The sequence below is a fragment of the Peromyscus californicus genome, unplaced genomic scaffold, assembly GCF_007827085.1.
Source record: "Peromyscus californicus insignis strain IS unplaced genomic scaffold, ASM782708v3 Scaffold_21__1_contigs__length_65335640, whole genome shotgun sequence".
Taxonomy (NCBI): domain Eukaryota; kingdom Metazoa; phylum Chordata; class Mammalia; order Rodentia; family Cricetidae; genus Peromyscus; species Peromyscus californicus.
Window position 1 is genome coordinate 2,646,885 of NW_026294514.1, and position 13,786 is coordinate 2,660,670.

General features: G+C 44.2%; 1 protein-coding gene across 6 annotated transcripts in view; it reads left to right on the forward strand.

Moving 5' to 3' along the window:
- The window catches only part of Inpp1 (inositol polyphosphate-1-phosphatase), a 50,501-nt gene that overhangs the window by 25,877 nt on the left and 10,838 nt on the right, over positions 1-13,786 (forward strand). The window contains exon 1 of one of the 6 annotated variants that reach the window (XM_052749412.1): positions 7,828-7,998. The exons of 4 other annotated variants lie outside the window; for them this stretch is intronic. The gene's annotated coding sequence lies outside the window, so the exon portion shown is untranslated. Of the gene's footprint in view, positions 1-7,827; positions 7,999-8,067; positions 8,093-13,786 lie in introns of those variants that run through there. One more of the 6 variants, XM_052749415.1, reaches the window with a different exon arrangement.

A 13,786-nucleotide genomic window follows, 5' to 3' on the forward strand; every position in this document is an offset into this window, starting at 1 on the left:
AGACCAAAGTCTATAGCACCACTGCTCCAGCCTGGGCTGGGGGTGGGGGACGTGTGGGAGCTGCCTTTGTGTAGGACATCTCCTCTACGAAGGACCCCACGGAGCAAAGACTGTCTGTGCTCCAAAACTGGATCCAGGTCGCACTGAGCAGCTGCGGCTTGGCGGAAAACCTGAAAGTCGGAAGGAGTCTTGACTTGGAAGAGGTCTCAGACCTCTATAGGCAGTGGCCTGGAAATGGGTGACTTACCTGAGCCCCAAAGTCAATCCGGTTCGGTGGAGAGGGAGATTAAAAAGAAGAGTGGCCTCTCCACGTGGCTGGGGACCCAGGTCCTCCTAGAGCGGGAGGCTCAACTTCTCCCGGGCTTCAGCAACAAGATGGTTAAGTTTTCTATACCCCGTGGTAGGTTTCTCCACCAATGCAGTAAGCCAGATCAAGCCAGATTAAAAAATTAAAGACCAGGTATATTTGAGCAAAGCACTCCCGGGTGAGTTCTCAAGCCCCCAGAGAGCGAGGCAGGGAAGGGGGCAGGAGAAAAAAAACATTACTGCTCTGAAGGAGGGGGCGTAAATAAACCTGTAGGCGGGGAGGGGTGAGCAGGGGCGATGACCTGTCCTTCACAAGCTGGGTTTGGGCCCCATCGTGGTAGGCGGGGTCTTGAGCAACTAGTAGACTCCAGGAGGAGCTGTTGCCATCCCTGAGAACAGAGAACTGGTTTTTTTTTTTGGCAGTTCTCTGAGAGGGCGGGGTTTGGAGAGAGAACTGGGACCTAACTGGAGATTTCAGCCAAATATTAAGATTAATTATCAAAATGGAGACTGTACCAGAATTTATTTTCCTTTCCATGTCTTCTCTTTCCTTTCTTCTTTCTTTCAAAGAGAGATTAATTGCATGCTAGTTTTAACCTTAGACAACTAAATATTTTAGATCTTCTAAATTAATTAGCTAAGCTTAAGTTAATTCAGGTAACTTTACCAGTTGATATTTAAATGTACGCTTTTAAAAATGTGACCACGGTAGGCTTCCCATTGGTGTAAAGAGAATCACACTACCACCAAAGGAGGAAATTAAAACGACCACATTTTAATTTTGTTTAAGGGAAACATAACTTGGTAAAAAGTGATGCCCTAATTTTTCGTCATTAGCAGCTTACATGTTTTTAAAACTTTGTGTGTGTGTGAGTATTTGCCTCCATGTATGTATGTATGCCAGTGAGTGTCCGGTACCCAGGGAGGCCACAGGAGAATGTCAGAGCCCCTGGAACTGGATTTACAGATATTTGTGAGTCATGTGGGGGCTTCAAATCAAACCCAGATACTCTAAAAGAGCAGCCAGCTCTCTTAACCGCCGAGCCATCTGTCCAGTCTGGAGAGATCTCGCCAACCCTGTTATCAGCCTTTCCAATGAAGACTTGAACTACCGAATTTCAGAGCTCACCCCTACTCAACTCCTCAGAATTTACAGGACTTGTGCACAGCCCCAGTTTGTTCTGGGGATGATTAAAAGCCCGTTTTAGAAATATGAGTGATTATAAGCTTCATTAATAGAAAAATGGGGAGATAAAATAAGAATGAGAACAGGAAGATAAATATTAATCCGCTTATGGTTAACGATCGCCAGAATGCAAGAGTACTCGGTTTGTTTAGATAGTTCTGTGGCTTTAATGAGCCACACCTATTGTTTAGTGCTTTGAGCTTTTTAGATCAATCATACTGTAAATATTCTTTTATCAGTTCACTTTCCTTTAAGGGTAAATGTTACATTTGGAATTCTGTACCACTCTCTTCCATATCTTGAAACACCTGTTAAAACAAGCTCCTGCTCTGGGAAGTGAACGACCAAATAGAACCTCAGGGCTATTCATGATCTGTAAGGACCTGTAGCTCTTAGGAGGGGTATTTGGGGTCAAGCTATTTATTACTAAGGAAAGAAAAAGCACTTTTTCAGCTTATGGTCTAATAGTTCTAAGGTTTGAATAATGAATAATCCCTTCCAGATTCAGTTCTAGAAAATCCCTTCAAACATGTTTATCTCTAACAGAATGAAAGTTGGTCAATGCTGACAACTCCCACTGTGTGTCTGAGGGTGGGTATTTCATGTTTGGAAGGCATTAACAGCCTTGGCGTGAGGACCATGGTGCCCCAGGAAGTGCGCTGGTAAGGAGCTTCCTGCCTCTTATTGTCCATTAACCCCTTTACTCACACCCAAACCAGGAAATATAACACACAATCTATTAAAAATCAGTGTAATTGCTATGCAAAATAAGCATCAAGACCTATAACAACACCATATATATATATATATATATATATATATATATATATATATATATATATAAAATTTTTTAAGGCAGGGTCTTATTGTGTCAACCAGGCCTGCCTCGAACTCACAGAGAGATCTGCCTACTTCCATCTCCTGAATGCTGAGATTAAATGTGTATACCACCATGCTCAGCCCCCGAATAATTTTTAAACCCTTATCCCAACCTTTTTTTTTTTTTTAAATTCAATCAACAAATATTTATTATGCCTTCTCAGGTAGATGATAAATGTCAAATGCATTTGAGATAGGCATACCTGTGGAGATGTGGCTTTGTTCTGTAAAATATCTCATTTCAGCCATTTTCTTATATAAATGTCGGCATCAAGTACAGTCACAACATTGTGCACCCCCCAGCACTGCCCACCCCCAGAAACAGAACCCATTCATAACAGAGCTCTGTTATCCTCCCTTCCCAGCCTGGTAACCATCATTTCCTTTGTAGCTATGAGCACAGCTATTATGGGTCCCTCATATAAATGGAATATTTGTACTTTTAAGGTGGCGTTATCTAACTTAGCATAGTATCTTCAAGGTCCATCCACATGGCATCGTGTATTTGGATTTCATTCCTTTTTAAGGCTGAATGATAGTCTCCAACCTCTTTTATACAGATAGTAGCTATAAAGATCAGGGGAGTTTTGAATTGAAACCATCCCTTCCAACCAGCTTCTTTGATATTTTCCTTTTTTTTTTTTTGGTTTTTCGAGACAGGGTTTCTCTGTGTAGCTTTGCGCCTTTCCTGGTACTCGCTTTGGAGACCAGGCTGGCCTCGAACTCACAGAGATCCGCCTGCCTCTGCCTCCCGAGTGCTGGGATTAAAGGCGTGCGCCACCACCGCCCGGCTGATATTTTCCTTTTTTATGTTTACAAAAATAAAGCCAACTAGTCATCTACAACCTAAACCATATATATGGTCATGGGCATACAGTCAACAGGTAAAGGGCAAAGCAGATTGGGTTAAGATAGAAGAGTGTCCCCTAGTGTTCTCTTTCCCCTCCCTTTTGTGGAAGCAGGGCCCTCCCTAGGGAACCGTGGTCCTCACTCCAGAGCCATAAATGCCTTCTAAACAGGATGCACATTCTGTATCTCCAAGACACATGCTAGGATTTGTAGGCATTGACTAGTCAGTCACCTTTTCTCCCACACCTTTGAATGGTCCATATTGACAGTAAGAACAAGTGCTGAATGAATTGATACTTCCAGGCAGTGTTGGAAGAGCTCAGAAGGAAAGATAAGTTGACTTGAGAACCTTCCTTGGTGACCAAGAATGCCACACCCAGAAAGAGCCGTTTAAAGTAGACTTGAAGACCAGTAGGTATCATAGCTCCATTGTCATCCTGACACTCCTGGGAAGAGGGAGCCACAGTGGAGGGATTGCCATTATCAGATTTTCTTAGAGGCTTGTTTGTGGGGCATTTCATTAATTGTTAATTGATGTGGGAGGGCCAGCCACAGTGGGCAGTGCCATCCCTGGACAGCTGGGTCTGGGCCACGAAGGGAGGTGGCTAAACAAGCCAGGAACTGTGAGCCCGTGAACAGTGCTTCTCCACGGGCTCGGCTTTTAGTTCCTGCCTCCAGCTTCCTGCCTTGAGCTCTTACCCTGGTTCTCCTCGATGACTGATTTGAATCTGAAGTAAATCCTTCCCTCCTCAAGTTGTTTTTGGTCAACATTTTATCACAGCAAAAGAGAAGCGAGCTAGGATGGGAATCTAGATTTGATTAACAACAGTCCAAACTACAAGTTAAGCCAGTCGCTTGTGCCTGTAATTCTAGTGCTTGGGAGGTTGTTGAAGTAGGAGGGTCTCATGAGACCAGACTGAGCTATATAGTAAACCCCCGATGGTGGGAAAGGTAAGGGGCGGGGTGGTGATGGAGGCGGGAACAGAGGCTAATATAGTCTCTTAGCCTCTGCAGAGCTACCACAAGTTAGACTAACCTGTTTATAAATGCTGTGTATATTCACACCATTTGAAAGTTAGGAAGAAAGGGAAATGTTAAATACATTAACGTCTGTAATCCCTTTTTGTTTACTTTGAGACAGGGTATCACTGCACAGTCCAGGCTAACCTTGACCTCGAGATCTCCTGGTGTTGGGATTACAGGCATGCACCACCATGGTCAGTTAAATTTTTCTTATCTTTAATTAATTAGTTGATTAATCAATTAGTTTTGTGTTTCTGGAGATAAAACCTAGGGCTTCCCATGTGCTGAGTAAATGTTCTAACACTGAGATACATTCCCAGCCATTATATCCCATATTTATTGTCTTTTATAACAAAAACAAGTGAACTTACTATTTTGGTGCTTTATTAAAGTAATTTTTTCAAGCCTGGGTCACCCTTAAATGAGCAATATAACTACATATTCTGATTCAATGCTCAAAAAAATGTAGTTCAGTTGTTTGCCATCTGGTGAGAACTGTCATTTGTTCTTATAATCAATAGGGATTATGCCTAGACTTTCCCATAAACAATATGGACCATGTGCCTAACAGCTCCTGGGTAGTGCCGATAAAACCCAAGTATGCTAAACACCAAGACAAGGGTGGGCTCTGTGCTTATGAAGCTAAGGGGAAATTGATCAGCCAGCATGTGCTGAGCATCTCTGAGTATGCCCTGAGAGTTATAAGAGATCAGGTATGTTTTAAGTTTCTTGCCAAACAGAACACAGAAAAGTAAACAAATGTATAGTATGTTAGGGATCTAGGTTAGAGATACAGCTCTCCCCTTTTCTCCCTCAGCCCAGGAACCAGAGCTGAAGGACCCAGAAATGGCTCTGCTGGAGGCTCTTATCTTTCCATATATGCGTTAAACACACACACACACACACACACACACACATGCACACGCACACGCACACACACGCACTCACGCACACGAAGTTGGAGTGAATTAAATGCACATGCAGCTTTCCAGAGGCTGCCTTCTTTAGTGACAATGTTTTTTGTGAGTTTCCTCTGTGCTGTTGTCTACTACACTCATTCCTCTCCACTGTGAGTGTGCCGCAGCCGGCTTCATTTTATTACCGGTGCTTGCTTGAGTTCTTGACAGTGTGTTAGCTCATTGGAAGAATGGTATTTGTGAACACTCTTGAAGACATATTTTTTTAAAAATGTCTTTATTTATTATGTATACACACACCAGAAGAGGGCACCAGATGGTTGTGAGCCACCACGTGGTTGCTGGGAATTGAACTCAGGACCTCTGAAAGAGCAGCCAGTGCTCTTAACCACTGAGCCATCTCTCCAGCCCCCTTGAAGACATCTTTTAATGTATATATGCATACATTATTTGGTATATGTGAACAAAGGCTTTCCAGGCAGTTGTGCTGCTTCATTCATGCTACCACTGTGCAAGAGATTCTCGCTCCAGTCTCCATCCAGATGCAGACATTTCAGTCTTCTTAATGTAAGCGGTCCCTCTGGACATGTGGTGGTATCCTTTCGAGATTTTAAGTTGTATTTCCCCAACTACCTTGAAGGTAAACTTTCTCACCTGTTTATTGACCATTTCTAGTCAGGAATTTGGATATCTTTTATGAGGTGCTTATTCGAGTTTATTACCCTTGAAAAAAAATTCTAACAGTGGTAGAAACTTAAAGGGGGCAGAGAAAGAGTGGGAAGCCTGTGAGCCAGGACGACCAGCGTATGAAAATGTGTGGTGTTCCCAGAGCACAGAGACAGTGGACGAGAAGTCGGAAATCAGTGGCTGAAAGGTTAGACTTAGTGATATCACCCAGGTCACAGTACGGGCAGTCCCGTTCCATGATGCTGGCTCCTGAGAAGTCTCTGGTGACTAAATGTCAGAAAGTTCAACCAGGAAGACTTTTAGTTTCCAGTAAACTGAAAGTCAGGATTGCGAGTCTCTGGTAAAACTGCTTGTTCAGTTTCCTCTGGGGCAGGTGACCAGGTGGATATCTCTGGGGGCATCAGTGCAGTTAATATTAGCAAGCTGTACACGGGATTGAACCCTGCCCTAAATTCCTGGGGACTGGATTCTGTTCTCCTACTCCCTTTTTTTTAGTTTTTTTTTTCCTTAAAAATACTTACTTTGCGTGTATCTGTGTTTTGACTGCATGTATGTATGGGTACCGTGTGCATGCCTGGTGCCTGAGGAGGTCAGAGGAGTACATCAGATTCCTTGGAATTGTGGATGTTTGGTTGTAAGCCATGCTTGTGGGTGCTGGGAACTGTGGAGCGTTTCTCTGGCGCCTTCCCTTCTCCTTCACCAGAACAGCCTCCAATCGATCATTAAGCCTCAAAGACAGCAGAAGGAGAGGCCGACAGAGTCCACTCCCACAGTAGCAGTGTGAGCTGGGTAGAGCCTTGGCCACACCTTGGCATTCATCACCTTAGGGAGATTCCTGGACGGTTGCATGTCTTGAGAGAGATTCCAGCAAACACCTTCTTCTAAAGCACCCACGTACTCTACGGGTGCCTTTCCTCCTTTGGCCATAGCTGGCTGTGAAGCAGGGCCACCATACACCGGGGTCAAACCACGATTGTTCAGGAGGTGGTTTAAATGACTGACTAGGATGTGAGGGGGGTAGGTGGGAGGGAGTCAGTGTGTAAGGGGCGTGGACATGGCCTCTGCAGACTTGGATTATCTGCCAGAAGGAGGGGATGGCAACCAAACCCCTGAACTACTCAGCTATTTGTGAGAGAGCCCACTGTTTTGATGAGGCCCCCATCTCTGCCTTGTGCTTCTATCACTGTGGACAACAGAAGGGCAGGCGGGTCTTCTCACAAGACAGACCTGGACCCTAGAATCCTATTGTTGTTTTGGCTCTTTTGCTCTTTTGAGGGGCCCACCACCCAGCTCCCAAATAAATCACACACAGAGGCTTATTCTTAATTATGAATGCACGACCTTAGCTTGGTTTAGTTTCTAGCCATCTTTCCTTATCTTAAATTATCCCGTCTAACCTCTGGCCTCTGGGCTTTTCCCATTCTCTTACTTCTGTAAATCTTACTCTTTTTCCGTGGCTGGCTGGGTGGCTGGGTGGCTGGGTGGCTGACTGATGCCCTCCTTCTTCTCTGGCTGCTAGCTAGCTCTTAGATCTCTCCTCCCAGATTTCTCCCACTATATATACTCTCTGCCTGCCAACTCCACCTATCCTTTCTCCTGCCTTGCCATTGGCCAGTTCTTTATTAGACCATCAGGTGTTTTACACAGGCACAGTAACACAGCTTCACAGAGGTAAACAAATGCAACATAAACAAAAGTAACACACCTTAAAATATTCTGCTACAGACTCTGGAGTCTCCTGACAAAACACCCCCTTCATAGGAGAGTGTCTTTCCCAGGCCACCCTCAGTTGGTGTGACATGAGGCCAGAGTCGCCACACAGCCTCCAGGAGCCAGAGTTCCCACCCATACGCCCAGAAACTGAAGCAGTGATCAGATCTGGCCTACATAAAGGGACTTTATTCTGGGTTGCTCACAGCATTACAAATAGTTCCCAGGCTTTGGGATTTAATGAACTAGTAAATTTTAAACGAAGGTTTCAGTGACCCACATAACTTGCCAGCCTCATACTTTCTCAAGGAAGGACATATGACTGTGGTGTTTGTGAGGTCGTATTTAAGAGTCAGAGCTGCTATTTATTGTCTGCTGTGTGCAGGCTCAGTGCTAGTGCCTTTCCAGACACCTCATTTGATCTTCAGACATCGCTGCGAGGTAAGTGTTATCCTCCAATTGCAGATGAGGAGAGGCTCCGAGAGGCTGAATGAATTTCCTGGTGCCGCACAGCTGAACTAGGTTTAGAATCCAGGTCAGTTTGACTGCCTGTGCCTTTCATATTGTATTGCTCATTGCCTCTCAAATACCTGTAAACTATTCTGATTATATTATTTTTCTTTTCATACTGGGGATCAAACTCAGAGCTCACACACGCGAGGAGGCAAGTGCTCTATTGCTGAGTTACATCCCTAGCCCCAGATCTGATTTTAAACTTCTGTTTTGGTTTTCTTTTGAGACAGGGTTTCATGTAGTCTAGGTTGGCCTTGAACTCACCTTGAACACTGCCCGCCCCCGCCCGCCGGCCCCCCCCCCCCCCCGCCCCAATTAGTCTACTCCCACCTCCTGAGTGCTGGGATCTCAGGCGTGTCTGCTGCCAGGTCTGGCTTACCTCCAGTGTAGACAAGAGAATGGGTAGAAATTTAATGAGTCCTGTCGTGGTAATAAGGTTTTTGCTTTGGATTTTTTTTTGGGGGGGGGGGGTACATTTATATGTGCATGTGTGTGTGTGTGTGTGTGTGTGTGTGTGTGTGTGTGTGTATGTGTGTGTGTGTGTGTGTGCATGAGGAAATCAAAGGTCAGCTTTGGGTGTCTTCAGCTGTTCTCTTCCTTGCTTTTGGAGACAGGGTCTCTCACTGAATCTTGAGCTCTCTGGTTCAGGTGTCTGGCTGACCAGTGAGTTCAAGAATTCACTTATCACTGCTGCATTCCCCTGTGCCCCCCACCCCCACCCCCAAGCTGGGGTTTCAGGCGTGCACCACCATGCTCAGCTTTGTGAGTGCTGAGGATCAAAACTTAGGTCCTTGTGGCTGTGTGGCAAGCACTTTGCGGACAGCCATCACTCCCCAACTCCCCAAGTCCCTTCCCCAGTCTAGTTTTTGTTTGTTGGTTTGTTGGGTTATTTTTTTTTGACTGCCCTACTTCATTTTTTTCCCCAATATTTTCCAATTAAACTTGCAAATCTTCCCAGAGCCAGAGATCCTAGCTCTACCTGACACCGTGACACGGTTTTATGTCTGAATATGTTTATAGATATTGATATGTACATATTATCTATGTGTGGTTTAGTCTGAGATGATGAGGAATGAAGCCTGTTTTGCCATAAAGTGGCTTGTCGGGGGTCATTTCAAACCAAGGGTATGTGGAAGCTGCTTCAATGTTCGCTGTGTTGCTAGCAGGCTGGCTGCCAGAGTGATGGCTAGCTGGAAAATCCATCTCACAGAAGCAAGCTTCTTGACCACACAAACAAAGAAGACAATCTATCCCATTTTTACTGTTTGGCCAGAAGACTGGGGACAAAGGCGTGGGTTGTGTTGGCCTCTCTCAGGAGAAGTGTTAAGGACTGGGCTGCATTCCTCCAGCATGGCGGTATTGAAGCATGAACCCAGAACTTCAGAATGTGACTGTGCAATCTAATACCTTTACCTACTCCTCCCTGGATTCAATCAAATATAAGTGGGAAATACTTGACAAAATGTATGTATGGGCTGAACACACACAGCTGTTTCCCTATCATGTCCACCTATTTATATAGCATCTACAGTGAGCTGGATATTATTGGTAATCTAGAAGAACACCTGTTTATACAGCATCTACAATGAGCTGGATCTTGTTATTAGTCTAGAGATTACTTAAAACATCAAGGGATATGTGTGAGTTACATGCACATATTGAGCCATTTTTGCACAAAAAATTGAGCACACACGTATATTGGTGTCTGTGGAAAGCCTGGAGCCAAGTCCCTAAGAATGCTGAGAAATGACTGGAAGAAGGTCCTCCTGGGTGGCATGAGGTCACATGGGTGGGTCCTAATCTAGCCTGACTGAGCCCTTGTAAGAAGAGGGAGACATGCCAGAGTTACATGCCCACCAGGGCGAGGCCGGGTGAGGACACAGACGGACGGGCTGCCAGCCTCCAGGGTGGAGGCCACCCAGTCTTAAACAGCAAATGACTACAAGAAGAATTAGTTATCTGTCATGATCACAGCCCCTGTCTGCCTGCATCACCAATATCATGCAGTTGGTTAAGAGGGACGTCACTGGACCATGAATGAGAACCTCGTAAAGCACTTTACAGTGAGTAAGAGCACTAGCTTTCCTCACTAGCTTATGAGAAAGGGACTTTTCTGAGAGTAAAAGGGAAAATGACATGTGACTCAAACTGAGTTTAAGGCTAGGCTTACTCAAGATCCAAGGACCAGGGATGTAGCTTAGTGTTAGAATACTTACCTGGCCTGCCCAGGGCTTTACTTTCTAATAATGCATGCTTGTACGCATGCACCTCTAAAAATCAAAACAACCACTACCTACGATAGACTTCACCTAACCCTGTGCATGAATCATCTTCCCTACAGGGTTCCACTAAAATTCCCACCGTCAGGTGCCAACCGGCCCGAAAGAGGGCCATATTAAGTGAGTAAGTCAAATAATGGCTGTATAAATTCAGTTAGCCTTTTTAAGTGATTTGAAAGATAATTTCCATAGAAAACTGAAGAAATTGTGTGCTGGTGTTACCCCTGATTCTTTCCATATACAACTTGTCTCAAGTATTCCAGGTAAGGGTGAAGTGCCCTAGGCAATTCTCTTACCTGCATGAATGAGCTCAAGATAAAAAGGCAGAGATAAGGGGGGAGCTTACAGAGGCTGGGGGAAGAAATGAGATTTCCCACCAGAAAGTAGGAGGTCAGCCAGCTAATTATAAAGTTGTTCATCGAGACAAAGGGCTTTCTATGTTGTCCCAGATGGCCTCAAACCCCTGGGCTTAACTGCCCCTGTCTCCCAAAAAAAAAAGGACTACAAGCTTGCCACACTGCAGGAGATTTAGGAAGTTTTGTGTGCATGCTGTAGAAGGTGGCTTTCTAGATTCCTGGGACTGCAGAGAAAGGGAATGAGCTGAGAAGTGCTCTCTTGGTTAGACTGGCTGGGGAAAGTCTCAACTGAAACTGGGCAAGAAACCCAGAATCATCTGGAGCCTGACAAAATGGGACAAGTGGTGTCTTGGGCCAGAAGAAAGGAGGTTAAGGTTGCTGTAGGGTGACTCAGGACCTGGAAACCCAGATGTGGTACTGTGAATTTCTCGAGCTCATACCCCTGTGCGTCACAGCCCACTCTTCACAGCTGAACGCTCTCTCCTCTTGGCCAAGGTCCTGCACTTGCTGAGTAACATTTGTCTAGTAATGGGACAATGACCATTACTAGAATAAGCCAGGACTAGGAGGGAGGAACTCCGGGTTCCCAGAGGTAACGGTGCAGAAGCTTACCAAACAGGGTAACTGGTATAGTGTTTTCTTTTCAGATTAAAAATATGGGGGGGGGGAGAATAAACAGTGATTTTAAAGCCATTGAATGTGATAAGCAATTGATGTGTATCTTGCTCAAGTTCAAAGTGAACTTTACATCTCCATGCTGCTTCTAAATAAGAAGGACCTTAGATACTGTTGGTTCATTGACTCTTCGCTCTTACAATAATGTAGAACAAGTTGCTAATAAAAGTTGTGGTCCCTGAATTTATACTTCTGTGGCTCATGAGTTATAGTGAGGATATGTATGCATCTCTCTATATGTATTGTTTTATAACATCATTTGTGGCGAGTATTTATATAATAGATGCCATGAATTATTCGAGTTCAAGTGAGTTTGCTATGTGAATGCTGCTTTTATTGGTGTATACATCCACATCAAAGTAAAGTGAGCCTTCTAACAGGATTGAGTCTGGAAATGCAGGTATCTAAGAAGCGGTGGTTGCTTGGGTTCTAACTGTATTATCCTGTTGATCTGGAAAGTTTGTTATTACCATAGGCACATTTTGCTTGGACCATTCCATCAAGGAGCCCAAGAATTCTTAGAGATTCATTTTTAGTTTAGTTTTGTTTTTTTTTAAATGTCATTCATTAGCTGGGCTTGTAATCCCAGATGCCTGGGAGTCTGAGGTGAGAAGGTCAGAAGTTCAAGGTCAGCATGGACTCCATATCCAGTTGAAGGCCAGCATGGGCAGGTTAGCAAGACCTGTGTCTCCAGTATCAAAGGGCTAGTGAGATATCTCAGTGTAAAACATTGGCTAGAAGGTGCAAGACCCAAGGTTCAGTCCCCAGTCACATACCCCCAACACACAAAACACTAAATAATGTCATTTCTTATAGAATGATGATGTATAAAATAAATTGTATGTACTACATATTTACTGTAGAATATCTGATTATGGAAAAGTCTAATTAAGTCATCCATCATTAAACTAAAAATTGACTACCTTGAAAACATCACCTATTAGTCCCCCCTACACAAATTGATAACATAATGATATATATAGATATAGATATGGTCGTAGGTCATTCGGTACTTAATATTACAGCATGTTTTTCTTCATTAATCATTCCTCAAAAACAGAATTTACAGGCCACACAGGATTCTTACATTTTACCAATGTTTAAGGTTTTGGGGGTAGGGATGTTGAGATGGCTCAGTCAATACAGTTCATAAGCATGAAGACTTGAGTTTGCTCCCAGCCCTCATGTAAAACACAGTACCACATGCCTCCTGACGGCAGCACCTGGAAGCAAAAACAGGCAGATCAATCCCTGGGGCTTGCTGGCCAGCCAGCCAGTCTAATCAATCAAATGAGATACCCTGTCTCAAGTAAAAAGTGGGGAAGTGTTTAAGAAAGACACTAGATATCAACCCCTGATGTACACATGCATGCACACCCATGTGTACATGAACTTACATACACATGCACCTTCATGCACACCCATGTACATACATACCCACGTACACAGGAAACCTCCCCAACATACATAAATTCATATACAAGATTATCTTTAGGCCAGATGTGGTGGCCCTGGTTAATTTTTCTTGTCAATTTGACATATCTAGGATGAGGGAACCTGAACTGAAGAATAATTGCCTCCATCAGACTGGACTGTGGGCATGTCTGTGGTGCATTTTCTAAATTGCTCACTGATACACGGCCCAACCTGTTGTGGATGACACTGTCTTTACGCAGGCTGACCTAGCAGCTAGCTGAGCAGAAGCCAGGGAACAGGCTGTCATCTATAGCTCCTGCTTCATTTACTGCCCTGAATTTCCTCAGGCTGGATTATGACCAGGAAGTGAAATCCAAATAAACCCCTTTCTCTCCAAGTTTTTTTAGTTGTGGCAATAGAAACTGGACTAGAAACTGGTACATATCTGCAATATCCTAGTCACAAAGCGGAGGCTGGAGCACCAAGCATTCCAGGTCATCCTCAGCTACACAGCAAGCGTGAGGTGGCCCGGACAACGTGAGAACCTGCCTCAAAAAAAAAAAAGTCTTTACTACTTTAAATAATTTTAGTCTACCTTGTATGAAAATATTTGAATTCTGATTTTCCTTACAGATTAAGCTAAGATTGGAGCTGTTACTGTGACTGATGAGAGAGGGCCCTGGGTCGGGGTTTGTTACAGTCATGCCAGCAGCTCCTTGGAAACCTGTGTATTTCCAGGTCCCTTGTCAGAGTTGGCATCCGTCCTACTGCTGACCTCCAGAGATGACGCCGAGGGTAAAGGAAGCAGTGAGACGGGATGTCTCATTGTTTTACTCACCTTCCCTTCATTTCTGTTGAGGAAGTGTTTCCTCGGGCAATGGACCATAAGAAAATTTTTTTTTTTTTTTTTTTTTTTTTTTTTTTTTTTTTTTTTAGCAAACTTAAGACAAACTAGCCGTAACAGCTTGCCACACCCCTGCACCAGCCTCT